The 11,861-nt window shown below is 35.6% G+C and overlaps 1 pseudogene; it reads left to right on the top strand.

Moving 5' to 3' along the window:
* Nucleotides 1–8,849: 8,849 nt before the first annotated feature.
* LOC115284499 lies at nt 8,850–8,981 on the top strand (annotated as a pseudogene).
* The last annotated feature ends 2,880 nt before the right edge of the window (nt 8,982–11,861 follow it).

Consider the following 11,861-nt stretch of genomic DNA (forward strand, 5'->3'; position numbering starts at 1 on the left):
CACTTTGGTTTTGTTTTATTTCACTGTCTAGTTTTTAAGTGAGGGAGATAAGAAAAGAGAGCTAGCTACAAAGGTAACAGTTGAAATGTTTTTTATGGAGGCATCATTATACTAAATGTGATGAACTTTAGTTGTAAATGGGGTGAGTGGGAGAAAGCCTCATTACGAAAATTAGAAACAGAGATAAAGAAAAAGACTTAAGATGAAAAACTAGGAAACTAAAGTCAGCATAAGATAAAGAGGTTAAGGTAAAAAAGGAATATTTTAGTGAGTAAAAATGAATAAAAGGTGATTTTATTTTGACTTTAGGACTATATCAAAGTGTTTTATAGATAATAATGTTTTATATGGCTGTAAGGGATATTTGCATTTGTATAGCAAAAGCCATGTAATGAAATGGCTAGACAGATCACATCTTACCTAGTTTTATATATGGATCCACTGTGTTAATTATTATATATTTTTGCTTTATCCTTATCCTAAAATAGTTTTTGTAAGCAACAGCAGTAATAGGAACAACCTCTGCTACTTGGCCATTCTACCACAGACTCAGGAACATTCATATGAGAATTCCAGTATTGAATGGTCCATTTTAGAGCAAAAAAATGTCAGCAAAAACTTCAAAGGGACTATCCCAAAATAGAGAAGCACTTTCATTGTATCATTCATGATGCAAATTCTTTCAGCTGTGGCTTTGAGATCTCTGCTATGTCCAAAGCGGGAATGACGGTAGAGAGTAGCAGTCCATTTTTCATGGGTCTTTGGTTTGTGTCCTTACATTCATCCAGAATCATCTTGTACTTAAATATGTATGGTAGTTATAAAGAGACTCTTCATATGCTTACTGAGACTCTCAACTGGTAGAGAAAAATAGACACTTTTGGCATTTTATTGGACATAGATCCTCTACCACATAAAATGATCTTCTCTGTTAAGTTATTTATCATCCATTTATTTACTCATTCAATAAAAATGTATTAGATGCTTTTTTAGTTTCCTAGGACTTCTGCAATACATTATCACAAACTTGGTGGCTTAATATTACAGAAATGTATTCTCTCACAGTTCTAGAGGCTAGAAGTTCAAAATCAAGGTGTTGGCGTGGTTGGTTTCTCCTGGGGACTCTGAGGGAAAAGCTATTCGTTCCTTGTCTTGCCACTAGCTTCTGGTAGTTGACATCCATCCTTGGCTTGCAGCTGTATCACTCAAATTTCTGCCTCTGTTGTTACATGTTCTTCTTCCCTCAGCATGTCCTCTGTGTCTCTGTGTTGCCAATTCATTCTCTCCTAATGAGGACACCAGACATTACATCTAAGACCCACTTTAATCCAGTTTGACTTTATCTTAGTTTGATTACATCTGAAAGGAGCTTATTTCCAAATAAGGTCACAATCACAGGTATCATAAGTTAGGACTATAACATTTTTTTGTTGGAGGACACAATTCAACCAACAATAGATGCCTGCCTTGTACCAAATACAATGCCAGATTTTGGGGATAGAAAGAAAAATAACATGCAGTCTCTGCACTGAAAGACTTCATTCAAATGTAGGTAGACATAAATATATAATATAGTGTCCTGAATAGTATGTGTCTCAACAAAATGTTTTGGGAACACAGAGAAAAGAGTGACTAACATGGTCTTAAGTGACCAGGAAAGCTTTATTATGGAACTGTCTTTTGAGGTATGAGATAAAGGATATTGGAGGTCTTTGGTGAGAAAAGCAAGAATATGTATAAAATATGATGTCATAGAAAGACCTAGCATCCTTCAAGAAAGCCAAGAAGTTCGTGTAACTGGACTATAGGGCTAGCTGTAGGGAGTGGTGGAATACACAGGTAGAATACATATGAGAGATTGAACAGGTGATCAGTGTCAGATGGCCTTCTATTTCATGCCAAAGAATTTGAGTTTTGTGATATGTAATAGAAAGCCTCTATCAATACCCTTGTGAATATTTTTTACTTCAAAGTAACAGTGAATGGATTTAAGTAGTATAGAAGGAAGTGAGCATCTTGCAGAATTGGAGAGGCCATTTTGATTTAGAGAAGATTATTTTAATTATAGAATAATTTTAAGGAAATCCATTTTTATTTATCTCTAGTATGTTTAGGAACTCTAAGTTAACAAGTTCAGTTATTCAAATTTAAGGCCCCAATATTAACAAATATGGCTAAATTGTAATTATCATAGTAATTGTATGTAAATTGATGCTTATAAGTACTGGAGAGAATTTGAAAAGTTTGTTTCCTTAAGCATTTAAAATATTCTCCTTATGATCTCTGTCGCGGCCCGCCGCGACAATCTGAAAAGAGACCCGCGGCAAGGGAATGAGGAAGAAAGAGGAGACAGAAAGTCAGGGGACGGGAGGGACACTCAGAGCCATTGCACCAAAAGTGTCATTCTTTATTAGCAGTTTGTAGCTTTTATACAATAACCACAGGAGCTTATTGCCAAATAAGCAAAGCATAAAAATAGGCCAAGTTCCTTATTTTCCAGACTGTCCCTGCTTGCTAAAGCATACTTCTCTATGACCTCATGGAAGGATGAGAACTCTCAAGGGATAAGGAGGAGGAATTGTGGTAGACCCTTATTTTTAAAGGTCAGGGGCTGACCGGACCTTAGCATTTAACCACATCAGGGGCACGTGTGCAGGGCGCATGGAAGAGTCCCGAGAGCTGTTGCTCTGCTTGTGGGAGGGTGCTTCCCCTTGACAAGAAGGGGAACTTCCCTCTAAGGAGCTATAGTTCGACCGATCACTCCTCCTGTGCTGCTGCTTCCCACAGATCTCATCTATACTATTAATTTTAAATTATCTCCATGGACGGAGTTTCCTAAACAAAGGTAAACATCAACCCTAGTCCCTGGGCAACTGATGAAGTCTGCGTTAATCACTGTACTTATTCAGCACGTATATATTACTTCATATCTATGAACTAAGTTCTGTCCTAAGTAACAGGAATTCAAAGATAGGATACAACACTATCCTTATATAACTGACAGTTTAGTTAGGGAAACTAAGGTGGAAATAATAGTCACATAAAATTCGTTGAGTTGGATAATGGTAATGGATACAGGTTCCTGGGTAAATGCAGTGGAAGAAAGAAACTAACCTTTTATGACAGGATGGAAGCAGGCTATCAGCAAAGGCTTTATATCTAGGTTGAACTTTGAAGGATAAAAAGTGGTTTTCCTAGTAAAGATGCCTAGTAGAGACTGTATGATCAGTATCCTAGGTATTGCACAGATCTGAGGACTGCAAGAAATTAAAAGTATATGGCTTCTAGTACAGATGTGAAAGAGCAAGGGGAGAGATGGGGCTAGAGAATTGGATGGCAACCAAGAAATGTTCTTATACTGAGGGGTTTGAACTTTTATATGGCATAGGATCCACTGACAGGTTTTAAGCAGAAGAGGGTCATGATCAAATTCAGGTTTTAGAAAGAGATCTCTGGAAGCAATTTGGAAGAAGACACTAGAGCAGTGGTTTTCAAACACTTTTTCTTTTAAGCAGAGAAAACTTTTCCAAATTAATATCTTAGTTATATCTAACTAAGATAGAGAAAATATAAGAATGGTATTTTATTAGAATAAATGTATGTATTCAAATTAGAACATTTATTTACTATGAGGTCACTGTTTACCATGAAAACACACTGTTTCTAACTAAAATGTGTGAGATTGGGGGTTATAGATGACAGCTGCTGTGTAACATCAGATTTAGCATCAAAGTTACCTCTGATTTATTAGTGCATCATATTGAGACAATTCTGATTTGCAATAATAAGTTGTTGTAAATAAGAAGTGTTAAGAACTCTTGCCATGTCAAGGGACTGGTAAAATGATCTAGAAATTTGAAAAAGGACAGATACTGGGAGAAAAAAAAATCTTTGACAAGGACAACAGCTCACATACTCTACCAAAAATAGAGGCATTCAAAGCTTTCTTTAAAAACAATAAAATCATCCATAGTATTGTATTATCTTACATCTTTATTTTATATGATCACTTTTTTAAATTTCCATGTATGGAGTAGACATGGCAAATATCTGCTGAATAAAAATAATCAAGAACAAAGTAAAAATTTAAGCAACAAAATACATATTTAAATGATATGAAACCATAAGGATTTAAAGTCAAAAGTAGCTCTATTATACAGCAAGAAACATATACACTGACATTTATCCTCTAGTCCAGTGCCCAACTCTGATTTATACAAATCTGACCTACTAAAAAATTGGAATAGGTATCACATCATGGTAAAAGCAGTAATGCTTTGAGAAAGAAGAAACTCATATAAGTCTGTATGGGGTTAGAGGAGAGACATTCCTCTCTGCTTCTATTAGAAACTTCTGCTAAGAAGTATTGGGAACAAACCTCTTCAAATTCTACCCACCTCTTAAGACACTGATCTAATTTCACCTTCTCTGTGTGAGACACTGATATCTCCACATTTCCTGAGTGTCCCCCACATGCCAGGAAGAGCACTAGATAGATGCCAAAGATGCAAACATGAAAAAGAGTCTCTAATCTAGATTCCTGGCATCTATTTTCACTCACTTGCTATCTAATCATTTTTTTCTATCTATATACAATACTCTAAGTCCTATGAAAGCAAAATTTCTCTAAGTTTAATTCAAGATAGTTTTATTGGACACAGATTTTGTGGCAGGCCCCATGTTAGGTGATAAGGATAGAAAAATGTTATCAAATAGCTTGCAGTCTAATTTATATAAACCCCAGTGGACTACTACAATGTATGTGAATAATCAGTTGGCTTTGAGAGTAAATCCTTTAAGGCTCTAAGTAGATAAAAATAAAATTAAAATATATACTCTTTTTCAAATGTGTCATTTTCTATTTCACATTCATCAGCTTTTGATGATGCCACATGAAGAACCCTTTGGTCCAATTCCAATTATACTTTAAATGGACTTTAACAATGACAAGGATTTTATTATGATAACCATTGCAACAAATCCCTTATATTATGAATATGTAAGGTTAACTTTCACACATTGCCATATATCTCAGCATTCTTTATAATTATTTGAGGCAGATGGGGGGACCTTTAATTTTCTACTTGGGGGAATATTTTGATATTGGTGGTAGTGGTATCAGGATAGTGCTATTAGGGATTTCTTGCTATCATTAGTGTTTACTATTATTCTACTGACATATGTTATTATGTGTATTATTTGATATAGTGACCTCTACCTGGATCAATTTATGTTCCAGGTTTCTGTATGTATTTCTTCGTTTTGTTTTAAAAGAAAAATCAACAATTGAATTTATAGTGATAGATTCATCAGTAGTACCATTCTTAAGAGATATGGAGAGATAATTTTTCTCCCCTTAAAATCTATGAGTTATCCTCCACTACAGTGCCTTTTAAATGCTACTCAACAACAGCAGACTACTGACCACTGAACAATTGACTGCTACTTAGGATGTGTTTTCAGTTGCCTTTTCTAAGTAATTACTTGCTATAAAGGAAAGGGAGTGGATGAAAATATCTATTTTGACATCTCTTGAAATGGAAGTATTAGTTGACTATATCTGTTACATCACCCTGCACCCATTCAGCATCACTAATCACAATGCTCAGTGACCTTTTACTTTACTTGGCATTAAGCTTGTGCTGCTTGACCTTTGAGCCTTAAGCAGGCCTTTCCCCAGCACCCTGTTGTATCTTTAGTACTAAACTCTTGAATCATTATCCATCCTGAAGGTCTGCCTTGCCTTAGAGGTACTCTGACATTTGCTAAGACTTCCCATTGGACTTTGCAGGCATTTCTAGATCCTGACAGTGTCATTTGATATCTTGGTTTTAAACATCATCAGAGCAGCTTGTGCTGAAGAACCTGAACTAAAATAAAGTGGCAAATAAAAACAAGGCTTTTTCCTCTGTGCTTAAGATAGCATGGGAAAATACTTTTCTTATTATGAATACAGCCATAAAATCATAAATATTTTTCAAGTGATCACAGTATGAAATAGGCAACAGTAGAAAAGATACAAAGTGGATCATTTGAAGGAGGGCTTATCTTTAGATATGGCTTGCAGTTAACAATGCTAATTATAATAAAACCTTATGCTTACCTGATAAGCTATTTTTTATCAACTAATTTTACAATATCTTAATCATCAGAAGAAATCTGTGAACATAGTAAGATAAGGCTACTATCCTCATTTTGCAGGTGAGGAGACTGAGGATTCAAGAGGTTAAATGAGTCATTTCTAGTATGATGCTGAGGCATTTCTGGCATGATGCTGAGCAAACCTTGAGCCTAGGATGTCCACATGCAAATTCTGTGCTCTTTCCACTATATCATTCTGCATCTACTTAAAACGTGATATTTGAGGCTGATCATTTAGGATCTTTAATTGCCAAAGCAACCTGTATTCAGGTTAGAACTTAAAACTAGGATAGATATGGGGCACCTGGGTGGCTCAGTCGGTTGAGCGTCTGGCTTCAGCTCAGGTCATGATCTCACAGTTCGTGGGTTTGAGCCCTGCGCCAGGTTCTGTGCTGACAGTTAGCTCAGAGCCTGGAGCCTGCTTCAGATTCTGTGTCTCCCTCTCTCTCTGACCCTCCCCTGCTCGTGCTGTCTCTCTCTGTGTCTCAAAAATAAATTAAAAAAAATTAAATTAAATTAAAAAAACTAGAATAGACATTAAGGCAACTCTGTAATTGTTCAGTTCATGTTTGTGAAGGCTGTAGAAAAATGGGATACTTGGGTTAAAATTACCGACTCCAACATAACCACTTTGTGACATGCATTCACACAGAAACACCTCAAATTAAGTATAGTTGTATTGTGCCAATTAATTTTGTAATGCTCCAAAAAATACCCCAAACTTCAGAATTCTGTTTCCTTCACATACTAAATTAGCTACAACAGAATTTCAGAATCATGTCTTCATTATTTTATGTCAAAATGTCTGTGGGAAAATTACCATTCTGCTAATTGATTTTTTCATAATAAGCCCTCATACAATTGAAGCATACCTGAAAAGACTGGAAATGTATTTTATTTATTTTTTATTTATTTATTTTATTTATTTTATTAATAGGCTTCCTAGAGTAGGAAATAAAAGTTTTTAAAAAATGAAGTAATGTTAAACATTAAGCTCTTTAAATATGTAAGAGGGATATAGAATTAGAAAGCAACCTGAGGGGAGACCAATTGGAAGGATCGATGACAATGATAGTAAATGCATTTGAGGATATTTGGCAGATCAATCCTTCAGTTTCATGCCTTCAGAGCTAGGAGGCCAGTAGCGTGTCTAAATCTAGGCTTATATTAACCATCTACTTTGCATCAACACTGTTGAAAAGGTTAAAATTAAGAAAAAACCTGTCACTATCTGGAGTACTTCTTTAATTGAAGGATAATGTTATATTTAATATTTCTCTTTCAATTTCAAATATCATTATTTAATTACTTCACAGAAGTAGTTTATTCTATCAAAAAGTTAAGGAAACCAAAGTAGGAATTTTCAGTTGACACCCAACTGTTCTGAGTTCACTGAAGGTGAAGTGTCTCACTGCTAGTAGTAAACTGCAGGAAGCCCTCTTGAGGCTTCTGAGTGGGCGGAGAAGTGGCAGATGAGCTTATGTGGGGGTAAGGTAATGCAGTTAGGGAAAAAATGAAGGTTAAATAAGGCAGGCTGCATTCATAGGCTGGCAGCTTCATACTTTTCAGTTCCAATCTTGGTAACTGTTCTCTAAAAAAATTAGTTCAGGAAGTTACTGTACCCACAAAGGTCAACATTCTGCTGGTCAGCATCTGGAAAGAGATTGGCATCCAAACAGAAGACATGATATTTCCTTAGTACAAGATTAGGGTCTTCCAGACTTAATGAAATGTCATTCTGGTTGCTCCTTCTTTTTCAAAAGCTGCTGCTGCTGCTGCTATTTAGGACAAGAGAAAACATTTGTAATGAACCATCAAGTAGTGAACCCTTCCTGTTTATGAAAGGCTAAAAAATTAGCACTCTTCTGTTAGGAAGGGTGATGATTGAGTGAGGCTATGCTCAGAGTCTGTAAAATAGTGACATCATAAAAGGTTTGGATAGGATATATGGAAACCCAAAAATATTGGAACTGAGTATCCTTGAAACATTACAAAGGTAAACAGTGGGGAAGGGGAAGTATTATATATGACTTTTGGAATAAGTTACTGCAGAACTTGTAAAGAAATAGCACATTTTAAATAGTAAAGTAATTCAGGTTGGGACGCCTGGGTGGCTCAGTCCATTAAGGGTCCAACTTCAGCCCAGGTCACAATCTCATGGTTCCTGAGACAGAGCCCCACATCAGGCTCGGAGCTGACAGCTATTCAAAGGGGATAAAAGAAAACAAACAAACAACTCTTACCTGAGACAATAAAGAAGCTACAAGCTTCTTTGGGGTTCAAAGATAGGAGAATCCACGTTCAGTTGAGAAATAGGAGAAAAAAAGCTTTAGGAAGTCAGTCATATTTAAGACAAAGTGTAAAAGATGTGTAAGATAGGCACTCCAAAGTAGGGTAATGAGAAAGGGGACCAGAGCCTATAAATGAGGGTGAAGTGACATGAGCAAAAGGCCGGGTAGAAGAAAAGCAAGAAGAGATATTCAAGAACAATGTGCAGTCCATTTAGATGTAATGCAGAATTTATGGAAACAATGACAGAATACAGCTGGGCTGTGAATAAGATTAACCTAGATTAGAAAAGCTTTGTAGGCCATTCTCAAAAAGTTTATTTTTATCCTGTAAGCAATAGAGATTTGCTAACTAGTGACTGAATTATATGGTCAGGTTTGTATTTTAGTTATCTCTCTAGGTCGATTTTTAAAACTGTGCCTGCACATTGTTAGAGCTTAAAGTTAAGGCCACTGTCTGGCTAAGGAACCCACAAGTATAGGTAGTTTGCTACATAAGGGACAAGTCTCTGGCCCAATGAGTCCAGTTTTATAGTAACTCTTGCTACAAGTAAATTTACAAAAACAATTTAAAAATAAATTAACTGTGAGGAGACCAAGATCGTCTGAGTCAACTGGAAGAGAAAAGAATAGCATAAGACAACTTTTAGAGATTTATCAGAGGAATTGAAGACCATTTTGATATTGAGTTTCAAAACATTGAAGAATTGACAGTGATTAGGTATGTAGCAGTACCAGTTAGTTATACAGTTTTGGTGCAATAATCAACAAATTAGGTCATGTTGATATTGAACATAATATGTAAGGGGCTTGCAGACATGGTTCACAAGGCTATTCAAAAAAGAAAAAAAAGAGGTGAAGAGAGGAAGTCTACATGGACTGAAACATACACAACAAATCATCACATGGAAAAACACCCTTTTCACCTACAAGTAAAGAAATACAAATTAAAATAACAGGGAGCACCTGGGTGGCTTAGTTCTTTAAGCATCTTGGCTCTTGATTTTTGGCTCAGCTCATGATCTCACAGTTAATGAGTTCAAACCCTGCATCAGGGTCTGTGCTGGCAGTGTGGATCCTGCTTGGAATTCTCTCTCCCTCTCTGTACGCCTTCCTCTCTCTCACTCTCTCACTCATGCTCTCTCTTTTATAAAAAATGTTTTAAATATTTATTTATCTTTGAGAGAGAGAAAGACAGAGCATGAGTGGGGGAGGGTCAGAGTCTCTCTCTTTCAAAGTAAATAAATTCTAAAAATCTTTAAAAATAAATTAATTAATTAGGAGTACCTGGGTAGCTCAGTTGGTTAAGTATCCGACTTTGACTCAGGTCATGATCTCATGGTTCATGAGTTCGAGCCTCATGTCAGGCACTGTGCTAACAGCTCAGAGCCTGGAACTTGCTTCTGAATCTGACTCCCTCTCTCTTTGCCCCTTACCACTGACACTCTGTCTCTCAAAACATAAATGAATGCTAAAATAAATCTTTTAATTAATTAATTCACAGTAAAGTAGAAGCATACAAATATTAGAACGTCTAAGCACAAAGTGAGGTGCTGGGAGAGCTGTAGAGAAACAGGTAACAGTTTGATGGTGGTTATATTGCATGACAATTCACAAAACACGAAACAATGTTAAGTGAAAGAATTAGATCACAAGAGAGTATATAAACACTGTTTATAATGCATGTATGTTGACGCATATTGGAAGGAAATTTGAAGGAATATAAGTAGTTTAAAGTTCATTTGCATTTTCTTTCTGGAACAGTTATTTAAGTGCATTCTAATTTGAAAAGAATGAAATGAAAAATGATTCCTCATCATACCCCTAAAACACATACATATACACACATCTTTGCAAATAAATTGTGGTAAAATATGATGTTCAGTATTTGAGATGTTGCAACATTATCTATAAATCAGGGACATAATTCAAGTTGTAGTTCCCTTCATTATCTTCTGTAAGTCTGATGAGGTATTTCTTGATCACTGTTTATTATAGTAATGAGAAAAAGAGGAAATCTTTTCCTCATAAATTCTGACAGTCTGTATTTTAAATCTTTCCTCAGTATAAATTCTTTGCTCCTACTAAATAAATACACAAAGTGTAAAGCTTGTTATTGCTTAATTTCTCTAACTTCCTCTCAATACTCAGTAGCTCATTCTTAAACTTTACCTGTTAGTTCATAATTGTTCTCTCCTCCACCAGATTGGCACACACAGCTAAAATTCAGATTTATATGCAGCTAACATGGAATGAATTGAATGCCTACTGTATGTCATCCATTGTTCCCCTGGTACTCTACAGAGATTTTATGTGATCTTGATAGTAAGTACTGGAGTCTACCTCCAGCAGGTCCAGGGCTCCCTGAAGGATGGACTGTGTCACTGAAAGAGAGAGAGCCTCGGCTTCCTTCTGATCACCAGACAGGCATCTCTGCTCATCTGGCAGGCATCTCTGCACTGTAAGCAGGCATCTCTGCTGTTCAGTCTGGCATCTATGCTCTGACTAGAGAGTCAGCCTTTTTTATTGAAAAAATGTATAAGATACAAAACAAGAGTGGCAATTGCCTTAGACAATGATTCCTGATGACAAATTAATTGGTATATAAAAATTTCCCAGAACCTAGATTGGTAGAAGACTCATGCATAATCATTATCAATAGTAATTGAAGTGGGTGACTAGATACTTATCATATGGGGAAGGAAGTTATCTTTAGCATTCAAATATAAGGCAATGTTTTTAGCATAGTAAAGGCAAAAGTTAGTTCTTTTGTGAGCAGGAGTCAATAGCCTGTTTTCTCGAGGGGAAGAAAAACCGGTTTCTTAGAAAATGTAATATTTGCTTCCATAATCACAAAAGAAGAAACTCCTACAATAAGTTTTTTTCTTTTTCTTTTTCTGATTCAAAAAGGGGATACTTTATTGATTTTCATTGAAGTTTCATTTTAGTTTATTTTATTTTTGAATATAACACAATTCATTTTTTAACATATGCAATTATTTTCCATCATTTACAATACAGTAGTTACAATGACACTCCAAACAGAAAAGCAAAGTAAAAATCAAAACCCCAACTTCTATTTCATGTAATTAGACTTATACAGAAATTAGAAGGTTAAGTAACAACTAGTTAATCACCTAATTTCACAGCTATCTAAAGTGGCAATCATTATATAGCTGTTTATCTATGATACATTCAAGATAAATGATACAATTTATTACTTGCCCATAAGCTACAACACAGCCTGCTTAATATCTTTCCTTAAATTCCACCTCTATACTACAATATGCTTGAGGTCCATGCAAAAAAGTAGCTACCTTTTATATAGGAAATGGATGATTAAGTCGTTGGTGTTGTAAAAGCAACTTCATTTAAACATAACCACCCCCACCACCATAAAAAGAAGAGGAAAAAAAAAGTAAAGAAAATAAT

The sequence above is a fragment of the Suricata suricatta genome, chromosome X (genome assembly GCF_006229205.1).
Source record: "Suricata suricatta isolate VVHF042 chromosome X, meerkat_22Aug2017_6uvM2_HiC, whole genome shotgun sequence".
Lineage (NCBI taxonomy): Eukaryota > Metazoa > Chordata > Mammalia > Carnivora > Herpestidae > Suricata > Suricata suricatta.